This window comes from Gracilinanus agilis, chromosome 1 (genome assembly GCF_016433145.1).
Source record: "Gracilinanus agilis isolate LMUSP501 chromosome 1, AgileGrace, whole genome shotgun sequence".
Classification (NCBI taxonomy): Eukaryota; Metazoa; Chordata; class Mammalia; order Didelphimorphia; family Didelphidae; genus Gracilinanus; species Gracilinanus agilis.
In genome coordinates this window covers 746333663-746351774 of record NC_058130.1, presented here as the reverse complement: position 1 = coordinate 746351774, position 18112 = coordinate 746333663, and the positions used below count along the sequence as shown (strand labels likewise).

Sequence of the window (18112 nt, the reverse complement as noted above, 5' to 3'; positions counted from 1 at the left end):
AGGTCACTGTCCAGTTTATCAATGTTGTCTTAAACTGTCCTTTCCAGAATGGATCATAGGCCTTCAGATGAGGTCTGACCACAGTGGAATAATCACTTTCTTATTCTTTGAAGCTATGTACCTCTTTATTATAGCCTAAGTTGAAATGAAATTTCCTTGGCTGCCATAGCACACTGCTGACTTATGTTGAGTTTCAGTCCATCAATGCCCCAGATTTTTTTCCAGAAAAAAATTATTATCTAACCATTCCTCCTCCATCTTACATTCATGTGGTTGACTTTTTGTACCCAGATGAAAGACTTTTCATTTAGCCCTGGTGAATTTCATCTTATTAGGGTCAGTCCAGGACTCTAGCCTGGCAAGATGCTTTTGGATCCTCCTCATTACCCAATGTACTAGTTAAACCTTGCAGCTTAGACCATCTGCAGATTTGATGAGCACACTGTCTATGAGTTCATCCAAGACATTGATAAAATGTAAACAGCATGGGGTTGCATAGATCCCTAGAGTATTCAACTGGAGACTTCTACCATGTTGACAACAAGCCATTAATGGCTCCTTTTTGGGCCTGACCATCCAACTAGTTTTTATTACATTGTGTAATCCCGACTTGTTAAAAACGGGCCATATGTCTTATTCCAGGGCAGAATGTTAGAGAACTAGATTAAAATGTAATTGTGAAATATTTAACAAAATAAATAAACAAATACAACAGAGCATAGATAATGTTAATATGTGGTTTTCTAAATCAATATGAAACCCACAGGGAATCATTATGTAAGATTTAGAGGCCCCTGTTTCTATTTGAGTTTCACATCACTAGTCTAATCCATGTTTTTCCATCTATTCCACAAAAAAATAGTATGAGATTTCTTATCAAAAGCTTTGCTAAAATTGAGGTAATAGCATTCCCCTCCTCCATTGATATAGTCATCCTGGCAAAAAATTAAATGAAGCTAATGTGGTGTGACTTATCTCTGAAAAAGGTTTTCTAGCTCTTTAATCTCATATTGCCTCATATAGATACTATACATGGAGGTGGAATTCAAATACAAGTTTTTGTGACTCCATGTCCAACGTCACTCACTAGGTTTGTCAATTCATCTAAAAATGTATAGGATTTTGTACACGAAGGAAAGGGTCACAGAAAGGAAAAACAGCATGGCATAAGGTGTTGGTGTTAGAGTCAAGAAGGGTATGGGTTGGACTTATGATTTCTTTTTTTTAAAATTCTTACTTTCTGTCTTAAAATCACTAGAGTATCAATTTCAAGGCAGAAGAGTGGAAAGGGCTAGGTAACTGAGGTTTAGTGTTTTGATCAGTCACATAGCTAGGAAGTATCTAAGACCAGATTTGAACCCAGCAGTTCTTTTCAGGTCTGGCTGTCTAACCATTGAATCACCTAGCTTCCTCTGGACCTGTGATTTCATTGGTATTGAGGACTCCCAGGTGACAAAAATCTCTCTACCAATACAGGTTCATACATTCTCTGAAATGTAATTTTTTGAGTGGTCTGAGACTCCTTCTCTGCAGCTTATAGACAATGGCCATGAGCAATGAGAATTCAAGAACAAATGAATCATGTAAGGTCATATAGCCAAGATTTATCAGAGGTGAGACTTGAACCCAATTCTCCCTTGTTTTAAAGCTAGCTCTCTATCCATTATGCCAAGCTACCTCTCTTGGAATAAGAAAGAATTGGTTTAAAATCCCATCTCTGACATTTATTAGCTTTGTGACAGCAGACAAGTCAATTAACCTCTCAAGTAGTGTTTCCTTACTTATAAAAAGGAGATGATAATGCTATCTCTCTTGTAGTGTTGTGGTGAGTCTCAAATTAAATTATGTATTAGGGGGTTGCTCCCTAAGATTTCTTCCCAGCTCCAAATATGTGATCCTCTATAAAATGCTTTGTAAAATTTAAAGTGTCACATAAATGTCAGTTATTATTATTAATGAACAGAGCTCTTACTCCACTTGTAATCTGGTATGACCTCTCCACATGTGAGTTTTAGTATCTTCTAGTAGCTACAGCAAAGACTGCTGAAGTTGTAAACATGTCCAACCCAGAGACCAGGATTTAAGTTCAATGACACTTGGGTCTTGTTTGTGGCAGATGCTGAGAGTTGCGACCATGCTGCTAATTGAGTTTCCAGTTCCTCTTCCTGTCCCAATTTCATTTAATTTATAATGAGGTTAATTTGAAGGTTAACACCAATAGTAGAGCGAGCAAACAAACCATACACTGGCCAGTAGATTTGGCAAACAGGGAAAGAAGAAATTTAATCAACAGATGTGAGTGATATTAATTTCTCCCCCTCCCTAAGACAGCATTTGAGATGAATAAACATGAGAAGAATGGGACTTAAGCCAGTCCTGTGGAAAGGTGGAAATTGCAAATTTGACTCTGAGTGTCAAACCAGCTGTACTGTTTGCCAATGACTTTAATTATCCAGGCTGCCTTAGCCTCAGGCAGGGACTGAGCTGAGGTACTCACTTGGAGATGTTAATTGTAGGATCAATATTGGAAGTAATCCCAGTTTGCTGGCTACTGTTCTAGCTGGTCAGAATTCCTGTGAGATGCTTCTGAGGGGTGGAGGTAGTCTAGGAACACTGATCTGCTTACTCTGTTTGGAAAGAGGACTGTTACTACATCCTTGGAATAAAGGGAGTTTCACAGTCCAGCTGAGAAGCAGTAGGTAGGGAAGAAGATGGAGCAATGGAGGGGAAAATCAGCACCAAGCAATGGATAGCTCCTGGGATTTGGAGTCTGCAACACAGGTTCAGATGCTGCTGCCTCAAAGGCTTGCTACCTGAATGACCCTGGGCAATTTTTTTCTACTTAGCCTCAGTTTTCTCATCTCCAAAAATATTATGATAATAGAGTTGTGAGGATCAAACAAGATAATTATATATAAAACTTTTTGCAAATCTTAAAGGCCATATAAATGTTAGTTATTATTATTATCTCCAAGAACTCACTTTAGACCCTGGAAGTAGTAGAGTTCATTAATTCAGCATTTTATAGTTTGCTAAATATTTTTCATATATTTTCTTTCCTTAAGCATTATAACAACACTGTGGAGTAGATAGTATTGTCTCTAGTTTGTAGAGAAAGAAACTGAGTTTGAGAGAGATTTACTGAAATGGATTTGAACTTTCCCATTGTCACAGAGCTATTAACTGATGGAGGAGGTGAACTTGGGTCTCCTAGAATATAAGCCTTACACTTATGATAATAGCTAACAACAACAACAATAACAACAACAATAATAGAGATTATATAATGGTTTAATGTTTGATAATACTTTACAACATCTCATTTTATTTCTATAATAACCCTGGGAGGTATGTTCACTTATCTTCCCATTTCACAGATACAGAGAAAACTGAGGAATACAGATTTTAAGTGACTTGCCCAGGGTTACATAGCTTGTTAAATGGATGAGGCTGGGTTTCAGCTCAGATCTTTCTAACTCCAGAAACCAGCACTCTATCTACTGTGCCAGCTAGATAGCATTATGCCAGTAGTTTTTCTAACATTGGGGTGGGATCTCTGGAAGCATTGAATCAGAAGAGATTTCAATACTCCCAACTTTTCTCCTAGTGCCTATGTTAACTCTGAAGGTTCCAACCTCTTCCTTTTCCTACTTGGTCCCCCAAGATGGTTTTAGTCTAACTTCGAACTAGGTACCCATAGCAATAAATGGACTAATCCTCAAGCCTACTCACCCCTACTGGATTCACCCTAATGCTCTAAACTACCTCAAAGCTTTGAGAGGACTCCTTTAGCCTCAGAGCAGAAGCACGGAGTTTATTGCATTCTGGTGGAATGTGTGGTATGACCCTTGCCCACTTTTTGTTTTGAGTGGGGGAAGAGTGAATCACCTAGCACATTCAGGTCAGCATTACATTATCTTTCTCCTAAAATCCACCCCTCTTCCCAACTTCCCTATAATTGTCGAGCACACCCTCATTTTTCAGTTTCCCTTGACTCTTCATTCTCACTCTACATATTCAAGTAATTGCCCAATTTTTGTGCTTTTACCTCAACAATATATCTTGCCTTCTCTCCACCCACAGTCACCTTCATTCAGATTTTCACAACCTATTCCATTAGCACATTGACAATAGTCTTCTAATTGGCCTACCTGCTAATATCTCTTTACTTGAGTCCAGTCTGTCTTTCACTCAGCTTCCAAAGTGATTTTCCTAAAGTATGAGTTTAATCATGTCATTCTCCTACTCTATAAAATCCAGTGGCTCCCATTTGACTTTAGAATCATATATTATTTCATCTTTATCTTATTCTTCATATGTTTCTTGGTCTGTTAGTCAACAAACATTTGTTATTTTGTATATTTTATAATGTGAGTAATTCTAAGGCCAGTAGTATAGGCATATATCATTTAGAAATAAGTAAGAAAATACATGGGGCAGCTAGATGACTCAGTGGGTAGAGTGCTGGGCCTGGAGTCAGGAAGCCTGGTCTTTCTAAGATCAAATGTAGTCTCAGATGCATCCTAACTATGAGATCATGGGAAAGGAATTTAACCTTGTTTGCCTTAGTTTCTTCATCTAAAAAAATGAGCTAGAGAAGGAAATGGCAAAGGGCTCTAGTATCCCTGCCAAGAAAACCCCAAATGGGTTCACAAAGAGTCAGACATGACTGAAATGGCTGAATGACAAATACATATTAAGGGTGTATGCTCAATTGTTTTTTTTAAATTATATAATGTGAACAGAACAGAACATTTCAGAGATCTCTGTACTTTGTGATGTTCCCTTACTATTATATACTATTATTATAATATCATATAAATATATATACTATAATTATTATGAATAGTATATACATATATATAGAAATATATAATGAAATATATATTTCAAAGGAGAAGACCTGAATTTGAGTTCCAATGTTGGATCAAATGCAAAATCTCCTCCAAACCTCCAATCATAGAGGAGAGATAACAGAGGGAACTGAGAAGTTTTTGAATATTCAAAAAAATTTGAATCGATCTGCCTGGTGATGAGATTTTAGGTGATCAGCTTATAAGGGGTGAGTAATGAATTGGAGTTGAAACCTAGCAAGCTGCTGGTGGAAAATGAAAAATGATTGGATTTAAGATAGAATAGAACACAAAGCAGATAAGTGCCAAACAGTGAATACATGTCTGAGGCCAGATTTGAACTCAGGAAGATGAGTTTTTCAGGTTCCAGGCCTTGCACTCCATTCAATGTGTCTCTCAAGCTGCTCTGGGGTTTGGAAAGAGCTTTACACAGTATTCTGTCTGATAATCACAATAACCTCTGGAGGTAGGCACTATTATTATCCCCATTTTTCCTGATGAGGAAACCAAGGCTGGAAGAGATTAAGAGACTTGTCCAAAGTTATAGTGCTAGTTAGTATCTGAGGCAGGACTGAAACTTGGGTTTTCCTGACTCCAGGACCAGAGCTGCATCTATTCTACAGCCTAGGTGCCTAGGCTTAGTGCCTGGTGTAGAGTAGGTGCTCAATAAATGTCTTATGAATTGAACTTACATGCCCCAGAAGAGGAATTCCTTGCTAAATTTGAATAAATACCCCTCAAATTGTAATTAGCTGATTAGCATATGTAGAAGGCTGAGGGCTGCATCAATACTCCTGACAGATGTTAGTTCAATCTGGTTGACTGTGGGATGAAGCTAGCAGGAGCCCTAACAGGCCTGCTTTCATATGTATTTATTGTTTCACAGTGAACTACTTCAGTCCATGATTCCTCATTTTACTGCTGCCTCATCATGAGGAGCAGTAGATACCGCCCCCTCCCCTTTTTTCAATAGGTTGGACTAAAGAGCTCTTGGAAGAAGGAGAGGAATGTAATGAAACCAGGTAGCAATGAAGGAGAATAACCCTTGGAGACCTCAAACCATATTATTAAGCAGTAGGCATCAAAGCCATTTGTTACTGCCTAAAAAATAAAATAAAATGAAACAGATCAATGGAGTGGACTAGACATGGGAGAATCAAAAAAAATAATTTAATTCAATAATCCAGTTTTCATAAAACTGAAAAATATAAATTACTTAGGAAAGAGCTGCTTGGAAAACTGGAAAGCTGCCTGGCAGAAATTAGGCCCAAACCAGCATATTATACTCTGTTCTTCATTAAATCCAATCATTTTCCTTTTTCCATCAGCAGCTTGTTTGGTTTCAACTCCAGGGAACATTATGCCTCACACAGTATAAGCTGTTCACATGGAATCTCATCACCAGAAAGACTGAGTCAGGTTTTTTTTTTGTTTGTTTGTTTTTTTTTTTTTTTTTTTTTTTTATTGTCAGCAACTTCTCAATTCTCTCAGTTGTCTCTCTCCTTTGATTGGAGGTTTGGAGAATGAAATGATAAACTCCTCCTAAAATCTTCCTTTGGCAGCTAAGTGGCCTGGTGGATAGAGTGCTTCGTCTAGAGATGGGAAAATATGAATTCAAATTCAACCTAAGACATTTAGCTGTGTGACTCTGGCCAAATCACTTTACAAGACCCCTTGCCCCTCAACTAACTAACTACCTCTCCCCCCAACTCCTCTGCGGATGTGTAGAGTCTTTTGGTGTTGAACATAACATAAATAGTCAGATTTTTTTTCAGTGTATTCATTGATTTTGTTGACTGTTTCCTCTTCTACTACTGCCTTAAAATTTTTTTTTTGCTAATTTTTTTTTTGTTTTTAAAAAGAATTACTCCTAGGATGCAGGGAGGAGAAATGATGGCTTAAAAACAGAAAATAAAGCAATAAACACCTTTTTTTTAAGTCAATTGCTTTTTCAATCCTTAAATTCATTTCAGATAACTAGAAAACAGTGAATGGTAAAATTTCTTATTTTTTATATTTGAATACAAGGTATGAAGCAATCGAAATGGCATTGAATTTAGTCAGAGGATCTGGGTTCAAATTCTGGTTCTACCACTTCTTGTCTGTTTGACCTTAATGGAGTAATTCAACCTCTCTGTGTCTCTACTGCCTCATTTATAAAATGAGGGAATTAGATTAAATTACCTCTAAGGTCTCTTTCAGGTCTAAATCTGAAATATATATATATATACATATATATATATATATATTTACTGATCCATTAGTCCATTAGTCAATCAGTCAATAAACATTTGTTAAGCAAATACTAAGTGCCAAGTCTAGTATTAAAGACATTATTATATGTATTTTGTGCAGAGATGGCAAATGGACTAAGGATTGGTACCAGACTTGAAAAGGAGAACAGATTGAATTGCTTTTGTAAAATTTACACTGTATTTTGAATGATGAAAGCTTCTTCCTTAAACAAAGGCAATCTTTTTTTTTAAACAAAATATTTCTTCCAGAGATTTTTCAGTGAGCCATGAAATACTACACTCTCCAAAGAAGAACTGAATGTGAAGGACATACAAAGGACAATGGCAAAGCACATCAGGTCATGAACAGGTTGCAGAATGCTTTATATGGGGGGAAGTGGAATAAAAGATATCCTCAGAGAGATGTATGATTGAGGGGAGAAAAAGGGAGGTTGATCACATGTTGAGAAAGAACAATAACTGATGGATTGCTCATATACTGTACTGTTATCCTCATAATGTCAAAAGAACTCAAGGAAAACTTGTAGTTCATTGGTGAAGGGCAGGTTAATATACTGTCTGATGATTCCTTTCAAGATTCCTGTGATTTGAAGTCATAGACTGCCAAGACCAAAGTTCCTTTCCCTGATCACCACTCCTTGTTCTCTCATATTCATTTAGGTCAGTCCTATGCTTTCTTCACTTTTCTGTTGTGCCCTCTGGAAGTCCAATTGTATTGTTAACAGCTCACTTTCATATTAAGCCTGTGTCCTTTTTTCAAGAAATTAAATCATCTCTAATTTGTTTTTATTTCTAATTCTGATGCACAAACATGGGTTTATAAGTGTTAGGTTTGGAGCTGAAGGGGTCCTTAGATACACCTAATCCAACCCCTTCACTTCATAAATCAGAAAATTGAGGCCCAGAAATTGGAAGTGACTTATCCAGAGTCATACAGCTAGGAAAGATCTAAGGGCAGGAACTGAGACTAAGTCTTTCTGATGCTAAGTTTAGTGTTTTATCCATAATACCATATTATTATCATCTTCCAGTAGCTCACTGAAGACAGGGATCTATGTTGTTTTTCTCTTTATGTTCCCAACAGCTAATATAGTAAGTGCTTAGCAAATTATTTTGGAACCGAATTTAATTGGGTAGACTCAGCACACAGGGAGGCTTGTGAGTTCTGAAAAGTTTTGCTAGTGAGGCTCAAGTTCTGGCAGTCCTACCAAGCTGGGAAGGGATCCTGTCAAGATTTAGCGATGTGTCTATAGTCCAAAAATCAGTCCTATTATATTTGTATCCCATCATCCCTGAGCCTGCCACAAAGTAATTATTTGTCTGATTCTAGCACGTCTTAAACACCATCTGTATCAGAGAGAAGCTGTAATCTTCCCAGGAAGAGGGTAGATACACTTAACAAATTATAGCTCTTAGAAGTAATAATAATAGTTTACATTTATATAGTGCCTTAAATTTTACAAAAGGTTTGATAGAGATCACCTCATTTGATTCTCACAATAATCCTGCTTACTATTTAATTTTATTTATTAATTAAATTTTAAATTACTCATTAATTCTACACTACCAATTAATTTTATATACAGGGAAACTGAGGCTATGAGAGGTTGAGTGACTTGTCCAGGGACACATAGCCAGTAAGTATCAGAGTCCAGATTTGAACTCAGATCTTTTTCACTCCAGTTTCAGTGCTCTTAACCACTATATACACTTAGTTTCCTCTAAGCACTGGAGTTCCAAAAGTGCCATGTTGTAATTATACTTTGCATGGAATCTGCTATTTCCTTCAAGACCCAGCTAAGGTAAATCTCCTCTATGGAGTCTACCTGTCCCCTTCAGATGAAAGTAATGCTTTCCTCCTCCAATTTCTCAGAGTGCTTTGTATAGTTCTCTGCTTCTTTACTAGCCTCTCACTCTCATTGGTATCAGTCATCTGGGTAGACATCTTCTCCTCTGCCCTACTATTCTGCTACCAGAAACTTGAGAACAAACACTATGGCAAATCTATCTTCGCATCCTCAGCTTCTGGTATGGGTCCTTGTTCAGAGGAAGATACTTACAGTAGATTGAGGAAGTATGTGGACCTGGAATGAAGAAGACTTGAGTTCAAGTTTAGCCTTAAATTCTTATTAGAAGCAGCTTACTAGTGTGTAGAATAGACTGCTGACCTAGAGTTAGGTAGACCTTGGCTCAAATCCTGCCTTAAATACATAACTAGCTATGTGACGTAAGTATTAACTAGTTAATGTGATCTTGGTCAAGTCAGGCTCAGTTTCTCCAACTGTAAAATTGGGATAATAAAATTAACTTTCTTACAAGAATCATAATATCGATAATAACTAGATTTTATATGGAAGCACATAGATGGTTCAGTAGATAGAGCACTAGACCTGGAGTCAGGAAAACCTGAGTTCAAATATGACCTCAGACACTTAACTGTGTGACTCTAGGAGGCTTATCACTCCTCATCTGTTTCCTCATCTGTAAAATAATGTAGAGAAAGAAGTGGCAAACCACTACAGTATTTTTGCCAAGAAAAACCCCATATAGGGTGCCAAACACTTGAGACTTCACTGAAATGACTGATTAACAAAAGACTTTATGTAGCACTTGAAGATAGTCAAAACACTTAATCCTTGCAACAGCCCTGTGTGGTAGATGCTATTATTATCTCCATTTGGAAGATGAAGAAACTGAGGCAGATGGAGGATAAGTGACTTGTACAAGGCCATATTCACGTAGTCAATGAGAGTCTGAGATGAGATTTGAATTCACAGCTTCTTGACTCCAACTTTAGCACCATAACCAACAAGACATCTAGTTGCTATTTTCACTGGTGATGACCAAAGAAGGTAAATATAAGATGCTTTGCAAACCTCAAAGCACTTTAAAATGTTAGTTATTATTAGATGCTTCATGAATGTTCACTGAATCGAACACTGAAGCTTTGAATGTACTAGGAGCATCGTTAAACATAGTAACAGAACACTGGCACCTGCACATTGACGTCCTGGGGTTGGATGAGATCTATGATGGCTCAAAGCTCTGATTACTGCCTTTTTTTCCTATTGTAAAATCATGATGTTAAAGATTTAGAGCTGGAAGGAATCTTAAGTTATCCTATTCACTTCCTCTCCTCTCCCCTCACTTCACAGGTGAGGAAGTAGAGGGGTTGCCGCTTCTCCAAGGTCACACGGATATTAAGTGACAGGCCAGGGATCTGAACATGGTTTCTCTGACTAGACACAGTACTCTTCCTACCGTGCTCCACTGCCTATTTTCTTGTTAGTCCAGGGGCGTGTGGATTGGAATTGAGTTTCATTAAGCAAGAACACCTAACTTCATTAATCATTTTTGCTTTCATTTAAATGTTTCAGTGGCCATAAGTGGAAATTCATTAGTCAGCTATGTGACTTGGGGCACATATCTTTTCCTCCCTGGGCCTCATTTTTCTTATCTGTAAAATGAAGAGGTTGGAGTATTAGGAGTCCTTAGCTTTTTTAAAAAATATATCCTAGAACCTTTTGGTTGTCTTGTGAAGCTTCTAGATAATTTTTCGGAAGAATAATTTTAAATGCATAAAGGAAAATACATAGGTTTACAAAGGGAATAATTCTATTGAAAACAATATTTTCTATCTACCAATCTTTATCTATGCATCTATATCTATGTATCATCTATCTTTGATTTATCTAGCTATCCATCCACCAATCTATCAATCTCTGTCTTTATGTATCTATGTATAATCTATCCATCCATCCATCTATCCATCTATCTATCTATCCATCTATCTACCTGATTTTTTCCAGCTCTGACATTCTCTGAATCCATCAGAGCTCTTGCCACCATCAGTCCTTCTGGATGGTCCTGGACAGCTTGATGATATACTGTGGTTATTTCATAACATGAAAGACAATTGGTTTGCATAGTGAAGAAGCCCAAGTTGAGGTCCTTCTTCCTAAACATTAGCAGAGCTCAAGAATGACAATATGGATTTATCACATTTTCAAAGTGACTTATGATATGCAAAGCACTTCCCTTTCAATCCCAACTATGAATAGGAGGCATAAATAGTCATAGAACCATAGAATCTATCTCAGAGCTGACTGGAACTCAGAGTATCGAGCCTAATCAATATTGAGTGGGCATCCCATCTCCAATCCAGTATATTTAGTAAGTAGCCAACTAGCCTCTACTTGAAAACAGCCAGTGAGGGGATGAGAGGAAACTCACTGCCTATTGAGATATCCCAAAGCAATTTTGGAACACTAATTATGAGGAAGGCTATTTTACCTTATATTAAACTTAAATTTATGTCTTGTCACACTCACCCATTGTTCCTAATTCTACACAACTAGAAGGACATATAAAAGGGGAATTAGAATAGACAGAAAGAATTGGAATGACTTGCCCACAGTACTCCAATAGACTAATAGTAATAACATTTGAGTTCAAAAATCTATATCATGCTACCTCTGACTGAACTCCTAGAATTCAACTCTAGAATTCTTTTTTGCCAGCAAGAGATGGAAAGAAGGGGTGCTGTTGGACAAAAGAAACAAGCAGCTACATCCAGAAGAGTACAAGTCATTAGTGATTCACTCCCTAAATAAAGGAAGGAAAATCCAGACAATGATCCATGGCCCTGAATAAATGAGCTCATTAGATGAATCTTAATTAGTATTTAAAGATCTTTTCTCCAGGGGTGTTTTTTTGCCTGGAACCCACAGAGCTTGCATAGGGGAACCACTGTTAGTGAATTAAGACAACCTGGACATATCAATCAGTGAAACTTACAGCAACCTGTCATAGACTAGGAAAAGAACTCTAATTGATGGGAAGATTTTCTTGGCATCAAAGTCTAAATTATTTCTATTTATAACTTGCCTCAATCCTTCCTTGTTTTTTTTTTCACTTTGGGTCAAGCAGAATAATTCTTATCCTTCTTCTGTTTGAGAAGCCTTGAACACAGTGGTCATATTCCTCCTAGCTCTAATCTTTTCTTCTCTAGGATGAACTTTCCAGCTCCTTCAACCAATTATTGTTCAACCAATTATATCCAACCTTCAACCAGATTATTGTCTTCAGGTTACTCCCTAGCTAATCATTCTTTATATCAAAATGTGGTACCCAAAACTGAACACAGAAATATCATCTCACTAAGGCTTCCAATTTTGTTGAAGAAAAGAACTTACATTCATGAAACAATTAGAAAATAATACAAAGCAGGCTATTATCAGGGAGCATTAGCTACTATTGAGAAAGGGCTTTGAGGTTTTAAGAACTTTTCACCAATTATCTCATTTGAAATTCTGAGCCACCCTATGAAGTTGGCTCTAGACTTATTATTATCTTCATTTTACGGATAAGGAAACTAAAGCTCAAAGAGATCCAAAGGATCATAGAGAGCTAGATGGGATCTTTGGGAGTCATCTAGTTCAACCTTTCTATTTTATATCATGGTTGAGAAAACAGGGGTTAAATGACTTGCCCAAGGGCATATAGGTAGCAAAAAGCAGAGGGAAGATTTAAATATAGCTCCTTAGAGACAATTAGGTGGAATAGTAGATACAACGTTATATCTGGAGTCAGGAAGACCAGAGCTCAAATCCTACCCCAGACACTCCTATCTGTGTGACTTTGGGCTAAGAACTTAATTTCTGTTTGCCTTGGTTTCCTAAATTATAAAATGAGGATAACAGCACTTACCTCAAAGGGTTGTTTTGAGAATCAAATGAGCTAATATCTATAAAGTACTTTGCACAGTGCCTGGTATGTGGTAAGCCCCATTTAAATGTTTATTTCCTCTCTTCAGATTCTAAAACCAGTGTTCCTCCTCTCCACTCCCCATAGAGTAGCTTGCCCAAAATTATAAAACTAGAAAGTGTTAGAGGTGGAATTTGAACCAGTGTTTTTCCCACCTCTAAATTCAACATTTCTTCCTCCCTCCCCCATGATTCCATGCTCCAGACAAGATAGAGAGAGCTATGTCTTGGTAAAGATCACTTAACTGAGAAAGACATATGAATGTTTCTAGCATGTAGTATGCAGCAAGAACTTATTATATGCTCATTGAATTGAAGAGGAATAGGGATTCAATTTGTTCTGTTTGGGCTCCTTAGGGTGGAACTAAGAATAATTAGTGGGAGTTGCAGAGGGGCAGATCTGAGCACATAGTGAGGAAGAAAACAAAACTCCCTAGCTATTTGAGCTATGTAAAAGTAGAACTGGGCTGCCTCAGGAGGTAGGGGGGCTGCCCTCACCAGGGGGTTTTGAGCACTGTCTGGATAATTGTTTGTTGTGGAAGCTGTCAGAGAGATTCTTCTTCAGGCATTGGTTGGACCAGAGAGCCTCAGAGGCCACTTCTCACTCTGAGATTCTGAGATTCTGCAGTTGAGAGCAAGAGCTGAAGGCGAAGAATAGACTGAAGATGTGAATTGCCCCCCACCCCCTACCCCCAGCCAGAGAAGAGAGAGACTACCAAGGAACAGTGCTAAAACTCATCAGAACAAAGGTGCTGAAGAAGAGCAAATTCAAATAATTACCTACTCAAGATAAATGGCCTTGTCTTCCTCCATAATGGAAACAGTAATAGCCTGAAAGGAGAAACAGTCTAGTCCCAGGTAGAGGGAAGGATGCACCAGGGGAAAATGTGGTGCCTTGAAAAGCATGCTAGTTAACAGCAGCCAGCCCCCATCCCTTTACTGCTGTTCCAAAGCACGAAATCACACCCTCACCTCCTGTAATGAATGGCATAATAACTAACTTGCTGTCACTAGGCAACTGTCCATGGTCCTTTTTTTTATTGGAAGATTGATTTTGGGTTTTCTTTCAGCATTTCATAAGAGCACATGCCAATATTTTCTAATAGATGGTCTGCGAGGAGATAGCAGCCACTCAACAGATAGGTCAACTCATGATTCACTTCTGACAATAAGATAATTTTGTGACAGGAGACAGCACGAGATAGTGTATGTAGGTGAAAATCCAGCATGCCCTATCATCTTCTCTGGGAAAATTCACACAGCTTATTTGTTTTTCAGTGTTTCCTTCTCTCTGCATGGGGCTCCAAAGAGACATGGGGAGAGAGAAGGAAAGCTATGTCGGGTATCTTTAAGTCGGCTATTGTGGAGCATCTTTCAGTCTGCTAACCAATCAGTCAATCAATCAATCAGTCAGTCATTCAATCAACAAACAGAAGTGGTAGTGTAGAAGTGGTAGAGAGAGCTGCCCTTGGATACCAAAAGGCCAGTATTTAAGTCATGCTTCTGACACCTGATAGATGTGACCCTAGCCAAGTCTCTCAGCTTCTCAGTGTCCTCCAGTAAGTCTCCAACACACTATAAAGTTACAAAACTGATGTAGATGAGGGGAAGCTAGCCTCAGACACTTCCCAGCTGTGTGACCCTGGACAAGTCACTTAACCCCTCACTGCCTAGCCCTTATCGCTCTTCTACCTTGGAACCAGTACACAATATTGATTCCAAGACGAAAGGTAAGGATTAAAAAGAAACACAAACTGATGTTTATGGTAGGAATTTACTTAAGGGGAGGTCCTTACAACATGGAAGTTAGAAATCTGTTTAAATAAATATCTGTGTGTGGGTGATTCTAAGTAATGTAGACTTAAGATGAAAGAGAAGATGGGGAAAATGAATCAATGGTTTGTAGGTGAGCTCTGTGTAAGCCAAGTTTTCATCTGGAAGAATACAAAGACAGCAATAATGACTTCCAGTCTATTTGGAGAGTTTGTTGACAGCATAGAAACCAATGCTGTCAAAATCACACTCATATTCAATCATTCAATAAGCAGCTATCAATCACCTATTATGTGCTAGGCCCTATGCTAGGTATTGGGAAGTCTGGGTGATTTCAGTCCTGTCTGACTCTTCTTGACCCTATTAGTGGTTTTCTTGGCAAAGATAGTTGAATGGTTTGCCATTTCCTTCTCCAGCTCATTTTACAGATGAGGAAAATGAGGCAGGCAGAATTAAGTGACTTGCCCAGGGTCACACAGCTAGTTTGCCTTTTCTCTCTCTAGCTCATTTTATACATGAGAAAACTGAGACAAGCATGAAGTGACTTGCCCTGGGTTACAAAGCTAGGTTTGCCATTTCCTTCTATAGTTCATTTAAAAAATGAGGAAACTGAGGCAGACAGAGTTAAGTGACTTGCCCATGGTCACATAGCTAGCAAGTATCTGAAGCTATATTTGAACTCACAGAGATGAGTCTTGATTCCGGGCTCAGGGCTTTATGCATGATGGCACCACCTAGCTGCCCCTGGGAGGCTGGGATTCAAAGTTAGAAAAGCAAGAATCTCTAATCTCAAGGATTTTATAATCCACTGACAAAGGGTCAGAGGGTCATAGACTGAAGAGTTGGAATAGGCCTTGGAGGTTCTTGAGTTTAACCTTTCATTTTATAGATAAAGCAATTGAGACATAAAGTGAACTAATTTATCCAGAGTAAGATAACTTGAAAGTATGATAGACAAAATTTGAACCCTAGACTTTTAAGACTTAAGGTCCAACTCCTGAAGGGCTTATAAGAAAGAATGTTATCTACATTGAGAGAAAAAATTATGGGAGTAGAAATGCAAAAGAAAAACATATGATGTATCACTTATCACTTGTATATATGGGTTTAGGATTTGGGGTTTGGGCTTTAAAAGATTGTTCTATAGCAAAAATGAATAATATGGAAATAGGTATCAAGTGAAAACATTTATATAACCCAGTAGAATTGCTTGTCAGCTCTGGGAGGGGGGAAGGAAGAGGGAAGGGAAAGAAAATGAATCATGTAAATATTGAAAAATCTTTAAAAATAATAAAAAAAAAGACTTGAGGTCCCAGGCACAGCTAGGTAGCAGTGGATAGCCAGGCCTGGAGTCTAGAGGACTTGAGTTTAAATCTGGCCTCAGATATTTCCTAGCTCAATGGTCGGCAACCTTTTTGGCCATGAGAGCTATAAAGCCTGTGGAAGGAGGAGGATGGAGGTGGAAGGCTCTGGGATATGGGTCAGGGGCTGAAGGGCCCCCTGGGGCACATCCTGGGGCTCTGCCCAGACTGGCTGGTCAAGAGGTGGAGTCAGATATGGCTCGAGAGCCATACGTTGCCAACCCCTGTCTAGCTGTATGTCTCTGGGCAAGTCACTTAACCCTAATTGCCTAGCCCTTGCTGATCTTCTGTCTTAGAATTAATTCTAAGACAAAAGTTAAGGATTAAAAAAAAAAGATGAGGTTCAGGTCTTAATAGTATTTATTATGCCAGAATTATCATATACATTGGCCCACAGCACTCTTGAGGGCTGCCCAAACCAGATTAAAATGCAATTGGAAAATATTTAACAAAATAAATAAAATACAACCACATAGACAGTGTTACATCATCAATAGGTAGTCGTCAGGGATCTTCCATATAAACGAGTGGTCCTCATTTTGATTTGAGTTTGACACACCTGCAATGCACCATGTTGATATAAGTGGACACATGCTTGCACCTTACTAGCACTCTTGGCTCCCAATGAAGACCCAGAAATTCAAGCCTAGTCAGAACCATGAACCTATCATTGTAGCCTGAGGGAAGTAGGGCCTTCTAGGAGTTGGAGCCTTTGGAAACCCACCAGTCTTGGGTCAACTGGCTCCGGGAATCTTTGAATGAACTCATTATGCATAAACCATCTACAGTATCAACACATAGGCTGCTTGAATTATTTTATTGTCTATATGCAGGTACAGTCAAGGACTTAGCAGTCTTCCTAGGCATGAAAACAAGCATTTATTAAGTACCTACTATGTGCTAGATACTCTGCTAAGTACTTCATTGCTATTATCTCATTGATTTCCAGAAAATAGGTTCTTAGATTTGTGTGTGTGTGTATGTGTGTGTGTGTGTGTGTGGTTTCTTTGCCAATCTGGAGAAGTCGATTTCAAAGTATATTTATTTTTATTTATTTATTAAAAAAAATCTTTATCTTTCATCTTAGAATCAACATTGTGTTTTGGTTCTAAGATGGTATAACAGTAATGGCTAGCCAATGGGGAGTTAAGTGACTTAGCCAGAGTCATACAGTAGCTAGGAAGTGTCAGAGGCCAAATTTGAAACAAGGACCTCCCATGTACAGGCCTGCCTCTCTATCCACAGAGCTACCTAGCTGCTCCCCTCAAAGTATTTTTAAGTGCATAAGATAAAATGAATATTATTACAAAGGAAACCAATTCCATTAAGATAGAATAAAATATTTTGATATTTAATATTTTAAAAATAGTTTTTAAAGTTTGTGGACCTCAGATTGAGACCCTGTTCTAGCTGTTTCTGTCTAACTTGATTCTTCTTTCCCTTGGGGTAAAGAGCCCAGTCTGGTTCAACCACATCAACTATCCATCTTGTACCATGACCAACCATAGGGAGAAAAATTCCTTTCAAGAACAGAAAGTATACTCCTGATTCCATGCACAATTTCCTGTGAGAAAGAATAAGCAGTCTACTTGCCTTTCTTCCCTTTAATGACTCAAACATGCTTTTATGAATCATCGGCAATTGTTAAGCAGAGAATAGAAGCTTTGGAACCTTGGGCACAGTCATGATGGAAGTTATTTATTTATTTATTTATTTTTATTTTAAAAAATCCCCTACCTTTTGTCTTTAGTATAACAATACTATATATTGGTTCTAAGGCAGAAGAGCAGTAAGGGCTAGGAAATAGGGATTAAGTGACTTGCCCACAGCCATACAGCAGTTAGGAAGTGTCTGATTGCAGGTTTGAACCCAGGACCTCCCATTTCTAGACCTGGTTCTCAATCCATTGAGCTATCTAGCCAACCTCTCAATTAGTAATTTTTTTAAAAAAAGAGAACAGTGGTGATATTTAAGGTCTTGGTTTAAGGAAGTTGGACTGTTTCCCCACCAAACACAGGTAAGTCATCCCTGCCCTCAAAGAGCTTACATTCTACTTTGGGGATATAAACAGACATGTAGAGAAATAAAGACAAAGAACCTGATGT

At 38.1% G+C, this 18112-nt stretch overlaps 1 protein-coding gene across 1 annotated transcript in view; it reads right to left on the bottom strand.

Annotated features, from left to right (window-relative positions):
• The window catches only part of LOC123232317 (transmembrane protein 132D-like), a 1040749-nt gene that overhangs the window by 315249 nt on the left and 707388 nt on the right, over positions 1-18112 (bottom strand). The window lies entirely within an intron of this gene.